The sequence below is a fragment of the Physeter macrocephalus genome, chromosome 20 (genome assembly GCF_002837175.3).
Source record: "Physeter macrocephalus isolate SW-GA chromosome 20, ASM283717v5, whole genome shotgun sequence".
In the NCBI taxonomy this organism is placed as follows: Eukaryota; Metazoa; Chordata; class Mammalia; order Artiodactyla; family Physeteridae; genus Physeter; species Physeter macrocephalus.
The window spans coordinates 95420370-95438042 of NC_041233.1; the positions used below are offsets into that span (position 1 = coordinate 95420370).

Consider the following 17673-nt stretch of genomic DNA (forward strand, 5'->3'; position numbering starts at 1 on the left):
TCTCACGTCCCTGTTACAGAGGCCAGAGCTTGCGAAGATCCTACGCTGGTCGAGAAGGAAGCGGAGCAGAGATTCCAGTGCCCTTGCCTCCCTGGCCACCAAGATTTGCATCTCATTTTTCTCTCTATTCTTTTTCTTTTCTCTTCTCTCACTTTGTGCATCAAGTCTGCTTACTCAGAGAAAGCTGTTGCTTACTTTTCCTACCACTTTGGTTGGTTTATATCCATAATTTTCTACCACCAGCCTCCTCTCCCTTCCCTCCTTTAAATCCATCAACTTCTTTTTCTCTCTCCAGGCTTCTTCGGGGCCTCTACGAACCGCAGTCACTAGAGGGCAACATGATCACATACAGCTGACAAGGACAAGGATGGCCTTGGAAGCAGGAGCATGGCTTAGAAGGTGCAAAAATACACATAGCAGTGACTCAGATGTGCATCGCTATTTACAAGAGCACGTTCACTTACATTGGCCCTTTTCACCTCACAAAAATATGGAGCGACAAGGTCAAGTATTATTGTTTCTATGTTCAACAAAAGAAGGAAGCCAAGGTTCATAGAGGTTGACATACCCAAGGTCACAGAAACAGCAAAATACATCCTCCTATTGAATGGCACACCCTAGAAAATTCTAGCATAAAACTTGAAAATGCATTTCTATTTCTCCAAGATTTCAACCTAACTGTGGTCAAGTATCATATCTTTGAAATGCAATCAAATGGAACCCCAAAGTTATTTCATGTTATTAAAATACAAAGTATCAGCTACAGCTACACACCAATTTCTAGTTAGAGAGAAGTTGTTTATCGTTTTAAGGAAGTGGATTTCTTTAAACATTTTATAAGTGCCCTTTATTAATATCTTGCCCAGTAATCAGAAATTTGATTACTTTTGCCAGCATTGCCTGGCGTTTTCTAGTTATGCTTTTTTCTTTAATATGATTTTTTTGACAAAACAAATGCGTGCTATTTTGTCCCATTTTCTCCTGCCTATCTGATATTTGAAGTAAAGAAAAGCAGATAACACTATAGTTTCCCATTATAAAACATCTGATCTTTGCGAGAATGCCACTGTTTTTCTTCTCCCTGTGATTGATGGAGTACCTTGAATGCAGGCTGTTCTCAGACCCGTAACATTGCTTATTTGCTTGGTGCTATCACTGGCGAAACAGAAATAGCATCTATTTATAACAAACAGGTCTGCGAAGGCTTGTTTTGTCTGACTACTTTCTCCAGCCATTTTGAGTTTTATATCTCCTCATTTTTGACAGGGCAGTTCCCTCTAAGCGGGAGCACCTGGTACCTGGTGAAGGCAGATGAGAATCCTGTTTCCAGGGGTCTGGAAGATCCCAGAGCCAGGTGTTGTCGAGATTGTTGTAGGGATGATGGAGGAAAAGAAAAAGAAATAGAAGGGGTTGGGGGGGGAGTAATCAAAGATGTTCATAGCTAAGAGGTAAATGGTGAAATTAAAAATTTGGAAAGATGAAAGCTGTCGGCTGGCTGATGGCTTTGAGGAAAATGGGCTTTGCCCTAATATGGCTGAAGGGAGACAGCAGGGAAAACAGGATTCAGAGTGGGTCAAAATTTCTTTATCCTTTCTGCTTCAAGGAATTAAAGTTTGAAAGATTCATTTCACAAATGAAACCTTGCAAACTATGAAAACGTTAATAACATTTATGCAGACTCTTATAAATTTTAATTGCTTTACAATAACTCTTCCTCATCTCATTCATAAGAGGCAGGAAAGGACGGAGTTAAGAAACCAAAGGATTAAGTTCAAAAAAACTTTGAAGAGCTCCTGTATTCATCTTCATTTTTATCTTTCTTCGAATATATTTTTACATAGAGCTGGCACTTTCCAACAACGTGAAGTCAAGTAGCATTGGCCTTTATTTCCAGAAAACCCTTTTTTGGAGACTCTTGTATGTAAATACTACCGAAAAGACATATACACTTATGAATGTCTTCTTGTTTGTGGCCCGAAAACAGGGTGTGTGTTTCCCTTATAGACACATTAGCTTAACTGTGAACATGCAAAAAGGATGCTTACTGAATGGGGACAAAATTACGGGGCAAATGAATTTTGGTAACGAAAATTTGAATGACAGGTATAGAATTGTAAATGTGAGGCTATGTGCCCTCTAAATGTAAGCAAAACAATAAATATTGTAGAGAACAAAAAATATGAGGGTGGATGTTCAAATTTTTTCCCTTAAGACCAATTTCTTTAGATAATATGACCCTTTCCCAGCAATGCCAACACAATAGAGAGATTCATGGACTCAACATTTAGTCTGCAATAACCACAAAAACTAATGATGAGTGCCCAGCAATCAGTACTCAATCAGTATATGCTGTAATCATAGCTTCATTTTTGTTCAGAGAAAACAGAACAAAACAGAGATTAAGTTATTCCCTAAGAACTTACTATTTTTCCTGCGATTTACTGCCTGAAAACAACATGACAACAAAGCTGTGATTATCTGCAGTTCTTGCATCAGAGATCAGATCTCCAAGAATATCTACTTCTACCTAAGTGCTCCACCTCAACATTACTAAAGCTTGTATTTTATTATGATTATTTTTTAATTTTTTTTTGCCGGGATTCTGAACATGTTGAGTTAAACACATTTAGAGGCGACACAATCGTCCAAAGGCAGCTCTTTGTTCATATTTTCAACCTTCACCAGAGGTTAACCCTCTGTATGAGGGGGAAAAGGCAGCAGGTCCCATCAAGCCAGGTAAAGCCTTATTTCACCTACCACCCATGGAAGGACAAAATGCACTGCTGGCTAAACATCCCACTGCTGTCCGTCTCCACGCAGCTTCAGCTCATTTGAGATCTGTATCCCAATTTTCTGCAGAAGCAACAATACAATGAACGATATAGAGAGAAGAAACATTCATTACCTTTATTTTTTTAAAGTGGTTAACAAAAGCATTTCATTTCTTTTTTCATGCATCCACTGAGGGTAGGTTACAACTTCGGAGGAGGATTCGCTGCTGCCACAGCCACTGTAGGCTAGCACTCTTTTACAGATAAGTCTAATTTTTTTTTTTTTAATCACGCATTTAGAATCTGTTAGGAACTGTGCTTTTCCGACTGCGATGAATCGCATTTTTTGCCTTTGTAATTCTTTATGGTGAAAAGCCCCAGGTTTCTAGCATCCAGAGCCAACCACGATTGGCTCTACCCTGGGGACGCAGGTCCTGGGATTCCCTCCGAGCTGGCAGCAGTGACTGACGTCACGGGCCAGCTCCTTCCCCGCACGGGGTTGGAGCACCGGCTGGGGCGTCGCTGGGAGTTTCCAGGGAAACACTGCAGCAGACGGCCAGCCCGGCTGAGCTACACTGACACATCTGCGGCACGGCTGGTGGGAGGGATATTTTTGGAAAATCTCCGCTCTCTCAGGTCCAGCTAGTTCTGCTCCCCCACCCCCCTTTAATCAACATTTTAATTTCTCCCCAACTGCTTTTATTTCTGGAAATGAGGTTTCTATTTTTATTGCAGGGACATGATCCGAAGGATCCCAAGCCACCAACCAATCTTCCACCCTCCGTATGCCCCGTTTTCTTTCTAATTTCCCCCCCTCTCTCTGCCCGTCACATCATGCAGGCTGTCAAGGTGGTCTGTGGAATACAAGGGCAAATGTTGCTAAGGTAACAGGATTGAAAACCCATCTGCAGAAGCAGATGCTTTATAACCTGGGGTTTCCCTCATTTGCATTTAAAGGCTCCAGCGCAATAGCCTCAAAGCAAGCCAAGTCCTTGAAGCTAAAATGAGAGAACTTTCTTTTTTTTTTTTTTAACTGTTGCTTGATAAGTCATGGAGCAGCTAGCACTGCAAGGTTAAGTGCAGGAGAAATACCAGGGGCTAATAATTCCCACTGGGCTGGTAGGAGACCTGAGGCATTTAAAAGCACCTCCTCCTTCTTACCACTTTCTTATCTTAAACCCTGTGAGGAATGATGAATTCCCTTGTCTTTTTTTTTTTTTTTTCTTCCAGGATTGCCCTTCACAGGCTTCTCAAAGGTTAAACTTCTGGCAACCCGGGGTGTATCTCTCGTCGGTGATTTCTTGGTGATCTACAAAGCCTCACCGTGTATTTGTCCCTGGCGACACTAGGAGTTGAAGCAAGTGGAAAAATCCCATAGGCTAAGGGAAATTTAGGAATTTTGATACTATTTTTTATTCTCTTATTTTTTTATTATTAATTTTTACTGGAGTATAGTTGCTTTACAATGTTGAGTTTCTGCTGTACAGCAAAGTGAATCAGCTATACACATACATACATCCCCTCTTTTTTGGGTTTCCGTCCCATTTAGGATACCACAGAGCATTGACGAGAGTTCCCTGTGCTATACAGCAGGTTCTCATTAGTTACCTATTGTATACATAGTAGTGTATATATGTCAATCCCAATCTCCCAATCCATCCCACCCTCCCCTCCCCCTTTGGTGTCCATACATTTGTTCTCTACGTCTGTGTCTCTATTTCTGCTTTGCAAATAAGTTCATCTGTATCATTTTTCTAGATTCCAAATATAAGCGATATTATACGATATTTTTCTCTTTCTGACTTACTTCATTCTGTATGACAGTCTCTAGGTCTGGTTTTGACAACCAGAAATACCTTTGGAGGATCTGATCACTGCAGTTGACACAACCCAGATGTAATTCCAAGAACAGACTATAGTAACCAAGCAGCAGAAACTGTACATTGCCCACTTTTTTCTTTACAAAAAGGACTGGACTGTAATTCTTTGTTTTTTTTAAAAATAAATTTGTTTATTTATTTTTGGCTGCGTTGGGTCTTCGCTGCTGCATGCAGGCTTTCTCTAGTTGCAGCGAGCGGGGGCTACTCTTCGTTGCAGTGCACAGTCTTCTCATTGTGGTGGCTTCTCTTCTTGTGGAGCCTGGGCTCTAGGCGCGTGGGCTTCAGTAGTTGTGGCATGTGGGCTCAGTAGTTGTGGCGCACGGGCTTAGTTGCTCCGCAGCATGTGGGATCTTCCCGGACCAGGGCTCGAACCCGTGTCCCCTGCACTGGCAGGTGAATTCTTAACCACTGCACCACCAGGGAAGTCCTGGGCTGTAATTCTCTTAAATGAAACATAGTAAGTATTTGCCAGTGTATCAGCTCCATCATAAAGGGTTACCAAATGTGTATGAAAAGAGCAGGAAAACAGATGCTTGTAACCCACGCAAAAAAGGCAGATTCATAAATGCTTTTAACAATCCCATGAACTGCAAACTGGGTGATGCATGATCGTGAGAAGAGAAGCACAAGAGCAAGAAATGACAAGAGTTTTTGGCAAGAGGGCATCCGTTCTCGGTGGAATGTTTCAGTAGGTTTTGAAATGGTTTTTTCAATGAGCTGCTTCTTTGCTCCCAAAACCTGGATGCATATTTCTGTTTTCCTGCCAAAGCTCATAAAACCCCATCATATAAAGGAGAGAAGAGAGCTGTTTTAGGTGCCAGAGATGGTGTTTATTCTCAGAGGGTAACATTTTCTGACCTTCATTTGTGATGGTAGAAATAAGAATGACGTTGCCAACTATTGCATCATGTAACTAACTCAGATATAAATTCCTAAATCACAACAAACACAAGTTTAAACACAATTAGAAATCATGACTTCTATGAGATCAATCAAATTTTCATAAATCTTTGAAATCCTATTTCTGAATCACTTAACAGAAAAAGCTGCCACCTTGTTTACTCATATTACTAAATTTTTAATGTTATATTCTAGTATCACCCAGCCCAGAGTCTGGCAGAAAGTATACACTCAATGAATGTCTCCTGATTCTGAATCTGTCATTACCAAGAATGCTGGCATGCACTCCTATTATGAATAAGGACCTTGAACGCCGAGGGGAGTCCTGTCCTTCTTCCCTTGAATAAGTGAAGAACGGGTATTGATTCTGTGCCAGCAGCGGTTCAGGCTCATTCTACATCCTTTAACCTCTAAACACTGTCAAAGGCAGGCCTGAAATACTGTGCTTCTTGATACATACAACCAAGAAGTGACTCACATAAACTCAGCGTTTGAAGGGACCATAGCAGTCATCTGATTCAGCACCTTCATTTTACAGATGAGGACACTGCGGGCCACAGAAAGAAAGCACCTGCCTTTCTGGAAGCCAGGGAAGGAAAAGCATTACTAAATGTCATTTCTCAAGCATGGCAGAGAGACAAGAGCTGCTGCCCAATACTCTACATCCTACGACTCTTGGTAGCCTCCCAGTCTGAGCTACCATTTGTCATGGTGACCAAAGTCATCTTCAATGTATAGAGTTCATTTGGGCCAGCTTCCTCATCTGGACTTGGATTAAAAACAAGGGTGATGGACACATCCTTGGAGCTTCTCAGGCCCAATCTTCAAGTTCTTCTGGTGTCAAAGGCTCACCCCTCCAATCATTTAAAGCTGCTGTCTCCCTCACTTCTGGTTCTGTCCTACCTGACCCACTTCAGTTTTTACACTCCTTCTAGGACCGTACACACTTGGGTTTCCAAATGCTGAACTAGCATTAGATTTCTCAAATATCATCTTAATAACACCACTCTTTTGCTCAAGAACTTACATTAACTCCTTATTGTTGAAGAGAACTGCCAATAATTTTCAAATGTGGTTAGTAAGGAGGTGGTAAGGTCTACAGTAAAGACTGGAGTCCTGACTTCAACACCTACAGATTTTAACTTAAGCACGTCACTATTTCATCATCTACAAAAAGCTGTCATATTATACTTGCTGGGCTTTTGTGGATTTTTTTGGAGTGGGGAGCAGGGATCATGTTTTCATGTGACTTTACCTAACTAGGATTTAGTTTAGAGACTGGTATATGTTAGAGGTGCACTAAAATATAAACTCCATGAGAGAAGGACTGTTGCTTATTTTGTCCAATGATGTAGCATGGATGTCTAAACCACTGCCTGACACAGCCTAAGTAGTCAATAAGTATTTCTAGAATTGTATGTTGAATTAAGACAATGAATGAATTCAATCAATGGATATCCAGTTATATATGTAAACAAGAATAATTCTGCAGAACTAGGAGCTCTAGAAATTATCCTGTTTGAGCAGTAGCTAGATCTGTGAAGTTCTGTGGGACTTTCTGAAGAGCTCATTTTATGATCAAAGGTAGTTCCATATAAGGTTATTGGTATAAGACTGTGTTATTAAAAAGAAGACAACAAAGATCTTGGGGTACACAAAGTACCAAATGTTCAGAAAAATTCAGAAATCCTTAAACTGTTATAAAATTTACTCTTTGAGCCCAATGGATTTGTGAAACTGAACCCTGAAACTGATAATAATTTAAAATTAAAAAAAAGGTACTCATAGATGAGATGTCTATCAAAAGATACATGGTTTTTGTTAAACCATAAAATACTCCACGAGCATTGACCATCTAGGAAATGGTCATTTTAACAAAGTCAAAAAGTTTCTTTACTCTGAGAGCCTTTAGAGCCTCTGATGAGCTAATGCATATGGTGAAGCTCTACTGATTAAGTGTACAGGTAGTACATTCAGAGTCTGTCACTTAGTACTCTGTGACCTTGGGGAAATTTCTTAACCTCTCTGAGCCACGGTTTCTACATGTGTAAGATCCCAGTAGGTTGCTCACAGGTGTGTGGCGACTTAATGAGATGAGGCACGTAAAATACTAGTGGGGTGTCTGGCACATAGCAGATGCTCAAAGGTGTCAACTGTAAACTCTAGCCCATTCTCAGTAGGGCCACAGAGACATTAATGGCCAGAATCTGTTCTGATCAGTCAGTTTCCAGTTTACACTTGCTGTTAAACAAGTGAATATCATTCTGAGTTATAGTTACAGCATGCAGTGACTCACTACCTTTTGTAACCACATAGCTATTTTTGCTGAGTTTCAAAGAACTAGCGTTCTAAAGAAGGTATTTGTGAAATGCTCCCTTATACAAATACACGATGTTATAATTTACTCCTAAGGTAAGGGTGTCGGATTTAGCCCAGTAAAATATGAGTTTCAGATAAACAGCATATATTTTTAGTATAAATAAGCATGGGATATAATGATGTTAAAAATTATCCACTGTTTATCTGAAATTCCAGTTTGACTGGGTGTGCTATATTTTGTCTGGCAACCCTACCCTAAGACAAAACCTCAAGTTCATTTAAAGTACCCACCAGGAAGATCTGGTGGTGGAGAAAGGAAGTAGGGCCTTAGGCCAAATAAAAATGTCCCCAGCTGATCATTTCCATGGCACTTATTCCATTCTGCCTTCTTTTATGTGTAACGTTTTATCTGTTTCCCTCATTGGGCTGTGAATTACAGGAGTGGTGGGGACTGATTTATTTTATTTCCTACCTGGCACTTGGAACACAGAAAGCATCCAGCAGGTTTGCTTTGTTTTGTTTTGGTTTAAGTGAATTAAACTCAACCATTGCTTTTCTGACTTTTGTTTAAAAACACCAACATGTTCTTTACAGAAAATTTGAAGAAAGCAAAGACATAAAAGGAAAAAAACAAAGCCATTCTAATGTTACTATCCAAAGAAAAGCGATATTAGTATTTGTAAAATCCACCAGTCAGATGAGAATTAAATCATTTATCCCCAGCATGATTTTAATGGATATAATATCTATTTAACCACTTCTCATTGTTGTTTCCAATTTTACCCTACTGAAAATGATGGGATAAACATCCTTAAAGATAAATCTTTGAATAGGTCTCAAACTCATTATTCGAAGAACCGTTGACCCTTGAACAACATGGGTTTGAACTGCATGAGTCCACTTATACGTGAATTCTTTCAATAAATATATCAGAGAAAAATTTGGAGATTTCTGACAATTTGGAAAAAAAAGTCACAGATGAACTGTGGCGCGAAGAAATATTGAAAGAATTAAGAAAAAGGTATGTCATGAATGCGCAAAATATATGTAGATATGCATGTAACATATAAAATATGTGTTAATCAACTGTTTCTGTTATTGGCAAGGCTTCCAGGAAACAGTAGGCTGTTAGCAGTTAAGTTTTGGGGGAGTCAGAAGTTATCCATGGATTTTCAACTGTGTGAGGGGCAGAGGGGTGTTGGGGTCTCTAAGCCCCAAGTTGTTCAAGGGTCAACTGTACTTACAAATCAAGGGTATCACTGAGTGGAAATACTGCTACCTGCTATGGACTAAATGTCTGTATTCCCCCAAAACTCATATGTTAAAGCCCTAAAGTGATGGTATTGGAAAATGGGGTCTTTGGGAGGTGATGATGTCATGAGGGTGGAGCCCCATGACGGGAGTAGTGTTCTTCTAAGAAGAATATATGAGAATACAGGGAGAAGATGGCCATCTACAACCAGGAATAAGGCCCTCATCAGACACTGGATCTTCCAGTGCCTTGATCTTGGACTTCACAGCCTCCAAAACCATGAGAAATAAATATTTGTTGTTTCAGCCAGCCAGTCTCTGGCAATTTGTTGCAGCAGCCCAAGGTAGCACCTTACTCAAGCACAGATTTCCTCTGGAACATCAGTGACTTCAAAATTGCCTTATGAATAGACAGAAAACTTGAATAGACAATCACCATAGAAGAATTAGTAGAGACAAAGGTCTAGCCCCTCACCCTCCCACGCCCCAAGGTACCAAGCCCAGACAGTTTTATCACTTCTCCTCAACTCTCAAGAGCTAATAATAACTCAAGTATTCAAACTGTTTCAGAGGTTAGACTATGACACGTCCCAATTCGTTTTACCAAGCTAACAAACCCTGACCACTCGAGGTACAACTCAAATTTAAAATAATCTCAACTCTGAACATGGAAGAGCTCTAAATAAAATTAGCAAATTAAACATAACCATGTGGTCAGAGAATCAAATAAGAACAAATAAGGTTTATTTCAAGAATAAGTTGATTGCAACTAGGAACTAGATTTATTGTTCCTACTAGCTCATGACTTAAACAGATCGAAGAAGAAAAAGTATATTCTCCTCTGGATGATGCCAGGAAAATCATTTGATAAAATTCCAAATCCAGTCCTGTAACAATCCATAGTGAGGTGTTCAATAAAACTTGTTTTATATAATAAGGTATAACCAGTAGAAGCCTTTAGCCAACATTATCCTGGCACCGTCCAATAGGGTAGCTACCAGCCACGTGTGGCTCTTTAATTTTAATTAAAATAAAAATTAAATAAAATTAAAATTTTCCTCCTTTAGTCATTCTAGTCACATTCCAAGTGTTCAATGTAGCAAATGACTACCACACTGGAGAGCACAGATAGGAAGGCTTTCCATCAACACGGCAAGTCCTATTTGATGGTGCTGCTCTAGAAAATCCAGAGCAGATTCCCAGGTATACATACATGGGGTTGTAAACATTTAATAAGAGCTAACTTTACTGAGGGCTCCTAAAATGCCAAGAACGATTTTAAGTGTTTAGTATGTTCATATTATCTTAGTTAATCCTCATAAGGTATAATGTATCATTTATTATTTTCTCCATTTTATGGCTATGAAATCAGTAGAATAGGAAAGAGGTTAAGTACATCAAAGCTTACATACTTTTTCAGTGGGAGATCTGGGATTCCAGTCCAGGAAGTGTGTCTCCAGAAGCACACTGTGCTTTTAAATGTGGGCTACATGGCAGCCCCGTGTTAAAGGTGGCAATTCAACTGAACGGGAAAAGACAAAATGCTCACTAAACTGTGTCATGGCAAATGGCTATCCATTTGGGGAAAAATTAATCAGGTATGTACTTACAGGCTTTAAAAGACAGAGTCGTAAATATATGCGTGGGTTAAAAAATGTAATTATAAAACACTAAAGTCATAAAAGCTCTAGGAGAAAGCGTAGCATTTTCACACTCTTGGGGATAGTCTAGGGAAAAGGTAGTGCACAAAGGAAATAAAACTCAACCTTTAAATAAAGAGCATGATCAGCTTAAATAGGTAAAAATTAAAAACTGCTGTTGTGATGAAAGAAACTATAATCAAGCTTAAAAGACAGCAATAAGGTGGTGGGAAATATTTGAAACAAAAATAAAGTATTCATTTTCATAAAGAGGTTGCACAGGGGCTTCCCTGGTGGCGCAGTGGTTGCGCGTCCGCCTGCCGATGCAGGGGAACCGGGTTCGCGCCCCGGTCCGGGAGGATCCCACATGCCGCGGAGCGGCTGGGCCCGTGAGCCATGGCCGCTGAGCCTGCGCGTCCGGAGCCTGTGCTCTGCAACGGGAGAGGCCACAGCAGAGGGAGGCCCGCATACCACAAAAAAAAAAAAAAAAAAAAAAAAAAAAGAGGTTGCACAAATCTGTTAGAAAAAGACAAATAAGCCTGTCAAAAAAGAGGCCAAGTATATGGGCAAATACCTCCCTGAAGAAGAAATACAAATGACCGATGAAAATATGAAAAGATGTTCAAACTCACTGATAATCATAGAAATGCAAAATTAAACAAGATACCATAATTCACCCATTACACTGGACCATTTTCCAAGGGCGATTATATGCAGTGTTACAGTGTAGGTGCACAAAACTCCTTATAAATTATTGGCAATTGGGTAACTGATATGTGCTCTAGAGGATAATGTCTATCAGATTTTAAAATGAGGACATTTTTGGTCTAGCAATTCCACTTTTGGGAATCTAAGGCATGTCACAAAGATTTACGCACAAGGGATATTCTTTGCATGGCAACACTTTATAAAATGAAAAAACTGTACACAACCTAAATGCCTATCAATTATTGTGATTAAATAAACCACACTTTATCCACACTATGACATAATGTGCATTCCTTTAAAAGAATGAAATGCATGTCCTTGACATTTGGAATGATTTCTAAGATATATTATTTATGTGAAAAAGCAAAACAAGGCTCTTCTCTTACCCTTCCAATTTATCTATGCTTATAACTTGGCAACAAAAAGGGCTGTAAGAATACACACCAAAATGCTAACATGGATATCTCTGAGAAATGTGATTTGGGAGGGGATTACAAGGGGGGAAAAAAGAAAACCTAGGTTTTCTTTTTACTTATTATACTTAGGTATTAATTTAATATTGTGTAGAGAGGATGTATTAACATTGTGATCAACCAAATAAAAAAGAGAGGACAAGAATACCCACAACGAATGCACTTAATAATAAACTGGTGCCTAGTATGTATGTGCTAGCTTTTCTCATCCAATTCCTCTTTCCCCTTTTTTTGGGTAGATTGTCTGTCTATGAGTCAAGAGGAACGAGAGAATATCACATGAATCATTTGCCCTGGACTGCTACTATAGCTGAGATCAACAGTTATCTGGGTCTGTGAGACACTCTTTCCACAGAAAGGACCGTGTAAATTTCTTCAGTGGTTTTTATCAATAGGAGTAGGTACTACTACAGCAGCTAAATGAGATGGTCTGCAGATTTGGAAGAAGAAAATTCAGTTGGTGTGTGCTTTCAGCCACTGTGGTTCTTTAGTGATGAAGTTCATCTTTTCTTAAAAATTCGGATCTGGCTGCATTGTGGCCTTAGACAATTCCAGATTTCAAAAGTAGTTTTGTCTGGCAGAGGGTGAGGGGAAGAGACACCTTGCAAGAGTGGTTCTCAGAGTGCAGGGATTCCTGATGGATCCTCGAGAGCTTTTCAGGGGTTCTGTAGGTCAATACTATTTTCATGGCAATACTAAGATGTGATTTGCCTGTTTCACTCTCATTCTTTAACAAATCTACAGTGAAATTTTCCTGCAGCTACAGGACATGTGGTGATGTCATTGCTCTGGTGACTCATAGAAATATGTACTTGGGTATTCTTCTGCTTTAGACTTTTCTCAGCTTTAATTTCTAACATGAAAAAAATGACAGAACCCACATTAAAAAAAAAAACTCTTTGGCATCTTGGAGCGTAAAGGGATTCTGAGACCAAAATTTTAATTTCCTGCTTTACAACATCCTTACGATTAGGATACATTCTGGCTTCATTCATAATTTCTTTAGTGACAAATCCTTACAAAATACTTTCTAATCATTGTGTTCATCATGTTCTGTAGGAATCATGTGAAGAAGTTCACTGACAACATAAAAATCTGAAAAACCAAAAAATCATAACCTCAAAAGTGAGAAGGACTCACTCTCCCCCTCAGCAGGTTTACCCAGTTCACTTCCTGTCCGAGGTAATGGCCATAGGGCCCAGAACTTAAAGGTGGCTTCCTTGCCTGACCTTCATGTACTGCTTCTTGCCCATCAAACTTAGCAAACTTTCACTGAAACGCATGAAATTTATCACCAAGCCTCCCCTTCCCTAAGGTAACTTGACACCAAAAAGAGAAAGAAATTCACACGAGGGTGTTCCCGAAGTAGATCACGTTTTGCTCTTTCAATAAAAGCAAATACATTTTATTTCTCAAAATAACCTTCTTTCAATAGATTTCCTTAAATAATAATTTGGGAAAACATAGTAAAATGTAACTATACACTTTAAATGGGTGAATTTTATGGTATGAGGATTATATCAATACAGCTGCTAAAAAACAGTGAGATGGACTCTGCTCTTTTATTTATCCGTCTTTTAAATTTAATAGTAGAATTTCTGTCTTATAACAAAAATAATAATAGTGATGACTTATGGGACATATATTTTGTTAGGCATTCATCGTTAAAATGGTCTATGTAAGGGAACTCATTTAATGCGAATGACATCCTTAAGAAATAGACACCATCAGTATCCCGATATTTCAGATGAGGAAACTGAATAGAGAAGTTAAGAAATTTCCTGAAATTTTGTAGTTAGTAAATGACAGTGATAGGATTCAAACCCAGACGTTCATGGCAAAGTCCATGATCTTATTAGCTTCTGTGTTTATTTAGAACCACTCTGCAGGATAAACTATGCTATGCATACTAGTTATAGAAAATTCAGACAGTACCGAAAGGCATTTATAAGAGAACAAAAAATGTCGAAAACACTGCTTTCTAATATCATTATTCATTTTGAGGGGCATTCATATTACATATAATGTTATATATGATAATTATACATAAAATTATAGCATATTCAAATTTCCTCAGGTTAAGATTGTATATATTTTCACTTAACGCTGTATTCATTGTATTTCTCATGTCCTTACCATTCTCTTTTCTTGCGCAGTTAGGCTGTTCCCAGTTGTTCCTTATTATTATTATTATTTTTAAAATTTATTTTTGTTTGAGTTGGGTCTTCGTCGCTTTGCGTGGGCTTTCTCTAGTTGGGGCGAGCAGGGGCTACTCTTCGTTGCGGTGCACGGGCTTCTCATTGCGGTGGCTTCTCTTGTTGTAGAGCACCAGCTCTAGGCGTGCAGGCTCAGTAGTTGCGGCTCACGGGCTCTAGAGCGCAGGCTCAGTAGTTGTGGCGCACGGGCTTAGGTGCTCCGCGGCATGGGATCTTCCCGGACCAAGGCTCGAACCCGTGTCCCCTGCATTGGCAGGCGGATTCTTAACCACTGCGCCACCAGGGAAGCCCAGTTTTTCCTTATTGTAAATGGTACTGCCATGAGCATCTATAAACACAATCTTTTACTGCATCTCTGATGATGCTACTTAGGCCAGATTATTTTATGGAATAACTCTATTTTCATCGTCAAACAATTAAAAAAAAAGGAAAACCAAACCACTTTATATGCCCACCAGCAATGCTCGAGAGTGCCTATTTCCTCACAACCTTGATTACACTGAACAATTTTATTCTATCTGCCAATATGACAAGTGAAAAATGATTTCTTAATGGTTTCATCTATTTCTAATGTAGTTAAGAAATCAAACCAAATAGGCTCATTTAAGAATTTTTCAACGAGTACATGTAGACATTAGACAGTAGACCCGGGCATGCCTTTTCTTGCGCAATAACTACTCTGTGACAAATCATGTCTCACTTCCTAACCCATCTGTTTGTCTTTTCATTAGGTCAACTCCAGTCTCCTAACACATGAGGACGGTACTGTGTGGGCAAGTCAACGTGATTTTCCTTCCCATAAAGGGAGAGAGAATGTCTGCTATTTAACGTGGTATAATTAAGTAGGAAGCATTAGCAGCAGTATGAGGAGTGAAAAGTTATTATTCTAATGGGCTGGAGAAGCGAGTTTCTCGCCGCTGAGAGCCTATTCACCGTGAATCACTGGCCTATAAACCATCCCCCGCTGCGCTGAGTCAAACAGTCAGATATTTTTATCTTGGGCTTCCTTTTTTCAAATCGTCTAATTGGATTTTTTAAATCTGTTATTAGATGGAAATAGCAAACTGGCACGACAGGAAGGCTCCCCATATGCTGGTAGGATGCTTCCATAGTTCTGCTAGATTTAATCACATTTCATTCAGAAAGATTAGCTAAAAATGAAGAGGGAGGTAGATTTTTTTTTTTTTTCCAACGGAACTGGTAAGAACAGAGTAGTAGCTTCAGACTGGGCAGAGGTGTCTGACAGGGTAGAGTGGGGGCCTGCTTTGCTACAGCCAAAGAAACTAAAATTCCTGGACAGAAAAAACAAGAGGCATTAAGCCTTGGTATTCAAACATCTTCTAAAATCTACAGGTATGTGTTTTTTCTGTCATTTTTGGTAATGACATGAGTATTACATTTTTGTGATATTAGTATTGCGATTTTGTTATAAAACATTGGAAAACAATAATATAAAAACATTTAAAATTACCTGTAATTTCACATCCCATCCCAGAGACCTTCATGTTTTAATGGATTTCTTCCTCCAAAAAGTGTTATGTTTATTAAAAAAAACAAAACGTCACTTCCCATACCTTTGACAACTACGTATTAAGTAGAAAAAGGGGAACACGGTAGTATTTATGATACTGAAGATAGCACTGAACTAAGTAATTTGCATTTACTAACAGAAGAGATAGATTATGGTAGAAGCCTGGATTCCAACATTTCAGCCAGGCATGGTTTTCCTTTCCCAATAATTAAGATAATAATTCTAGTCAGGGAGAAGTATTGTCTTGATGGTAGGAAAAATATCAACTGGCTATAGAGAAGGCAGTTGCCAATATTCAGAAAAAAACAAAAGCATCTTCAGTCTTCCTTAAATAGTGAAGATCTATAGCTTTAAAAACAGAGCGTTCAAAAAACTGGGGGGAATTTATAGATGTCCTTGGCCGCTGATAATAATTTCCATTTTCCCTTCCGTGCCCCCCTTTTAATCCGACAGGTATCTAATTAATACCCGATTTAGCTGTGTATCCCGCATGGCTTCACAAGAGTCACTGAAGCCTGAAGGACCATTGGATAACCCACGACTCAGAGATGCTGTTTAGGCACCTGGGCATTTGTGAACTCTGCTACCAAGACGTACGACACAAAGTGCTTTTCCGTCGCCTCCCAATACGACTGGTTCTAATTATTATATCTAAAACCACCTTAGTTTTAATGTTTCGGCATTAGATTTAATTTGTGCGTTCTTTAACTCTTTCTTTCCTGAGACCTTGTCGGTGGGGTGTGATCTTGACAAACCGAATCGGGAAATGCTCACCCTGGCAAGCTAACAGTCCACGTTTCCTCGGTCTTCAATCACTGCTATTCTTGCCTTCCTAAGGAAAAGTAAAGAGGGTGAATTGTATTACTAGGCAAATGTCTGATTTTTCTAAAGGACCATCTAGTGCAGAAAATGACTCTCTGAGTTTGTTCCTTTTTTCCTTTACAGTGCAGCAGTGGTCATGCCACTTTCTGCCAAGGTGATGGAGCCAAAGAACAGAGTTTTGGTGAATACCCTTGTATTTGATTTCTCATTTAAAAAATTCATTTCTATCTCCTTCGTTCAAATTTCTGTGTGAAAAAAATTTTATAATCACAAACCTCTTACAAAATTACAGTGCTGCTCTCCAGGTGGTAATTATGTATGGTCAGAGAATCACTGAGAAAAAAATGACCGTTGAACTTTTATGTCTAGTTACTGGGTGAGGTTCTTCCCATTCACTCTTTCTAATCTTCTCTGTTACTCCATTCCATCAAGATTTAAGAGATAATACGTACTGGCCACTTTTGATTACATAAGTAATGAAGAATCAGTGTAGGAATATTTGTAAAATAAAGAACGAGCAAAAAGAAAATAAAAATAATTTTTAACTGCATCAGAGATACCATCCTTATTAATATTTTAATATATTTCCTTCCAGTATATTTCTAAGTATCTAAGCTATTAATAATGATGTTTGTTTACTTTAACATATACCATATGTACTTTCTCAAGTGACTGTTCTAAAAAGTGGCATTTAAAGATCGAAAAGTATTTCATTTTTTAAAAATTTATTATTTTTATTTTTTTTTAACATCTTTATTGGAGTATAATTGCTTTACAATGGTGTGTTAGTTTCTGCTTTATAACAAAGTGAATCAGTTATACATATACATATATCCCCATATCTCTTCCCTCTTGCTTCTCCCTCCCTCCCACCCTCCCTATCCCACCCCTCTCGGTGGTCACAAAGCACCTAGCTGATGTCCCTGTGCTATGCGGCTGCTTCCCGCATCTAGCTATCTATTTTACGTTTGGTCGTGTATATATGTCCATGCCACTCTCTCACTTCCTCCCAGCTTACCCTTCCCCCTCCCCATATCCTCAAGTCCATGCTCTAGTAGGTCTGTGTCTTTATTCCCATCTTACCCCTAGGCTCTTCATGACATTTTTTTTTCCTTAGATTCCATATATATGTGTTAGCATACGGTATTTGTTTTTCTCCTTC

General features: G+C 39.1%; 1 protein-coding gene and 1 long non-coding RNA gene across 4 annotated transcripts in view; one reads left to right on the forward strand and one right to left on the reverse strand.

The window, feature by feature from the left end:
• Positions 1–17673, reverse strand: part of NRG1 (neuregulin 1) — a 1065472-nt gene that overhangs the window by 508753 nt on the left and 539046 nt on the right. The window lies entirely within an intron of this gene.
• Positions 15350–17673, forward strand: part of LOC102974113 (uncharacterized) — an 18310-nt gene continuing 15986 nt past the window's right edge. For all 3 annotated transcript variants that reach the window (XR_449336.2, XR_002892977.2, XR_449335.2), the window contains exons 1-3: positions 15350–15511; positions 16143–16282; positions 16635–16692. This is a non-coding gene — a long non-coding RNA (uncharacterized lncRNA). The remainder of the gene's footprint in view (positions 15512–16142; positions 16283–16634; positions 16693–17673) is intronic.